The sequence below is a fragment of the Henckelia pumila genome, chromosome 1 (assembly GCF_033568475.1).
Source record: "Henckelia pumila isolate YLH828 chromosome 1, ASM3356847v2, whole genome shotgun sequence".
NCBI classification, from domain to species: domain Eukaryota; kingdom Viridiplantae; phylum Streptophyta; class Magnoliopsida; order Lamiales; family Gesneriaceae; genus Henckelia; species Henckelia pumila.
Window position 1 is genome coordinate 77,444,989 of NC_133120.1, and position 700 is coordinate 77,445,688.

Below are 700 nucleotides of genomic sequence, written 5' to 3' on the forward strand. Positions count from 1 at the left end.
TACACATTATTATTCTCTGTCACTTCCAGATGGTGCCCATGATGTGGGACCCGTGTTATGATTTGGCCTGGAAAGGGTCCTCTAGCCTGGATGACGGGGTGCTCAAGGCCAGGGTGCTGGGAAACCAGGGTGCTGGACGCCAGGGTGCTGGGAGGCCAGGGTGCTCTGGGTGGTAAGGTTCTGGGAGGCCAGGGAGCTGGATGCCAGGGTACTGGATGCCAGGATGCTGGACGCCAGGGTGCTGGACGCCAGGGTGCTGAGAGGCTAGGGTGCTGGACGCCAGGGTGCTGGGAGGCCAAGGTGGTGGATGCCAGGTTGCTGGACGCCAGGGTGCTGGGAGGCCAGGGTGCTCGGGGCCAGGGTCCTGGATGCCAGGATGCTGGGAGGCCAGGGTTCTGGACGCCAGGGTGCTGGGAGGCCAGGGTGCTCGGGCCAGGGTCCTGGATGCCAGGATGCTGGGAGGCCAGGGTGCTCGGGGCCAGGGTGCTCCGGAGGGTTCTCTGCCTAGGAAGGGAGGATACCTTTTGGCAAGGCAAGAGACCTCTTGGCAAGGGAAGACTCCTCCTGGCCAGGGAAGGGAGGACACCTCTTGGCAAGGAAAAAGACCTCTTGGCAAGGCAAGACTCCTCTGGCAAGGGAAGGGAAGACACATTTTCCCTGTTTCGTTGATCTTCTCTTGCCACCAACCTAGAAACCATCT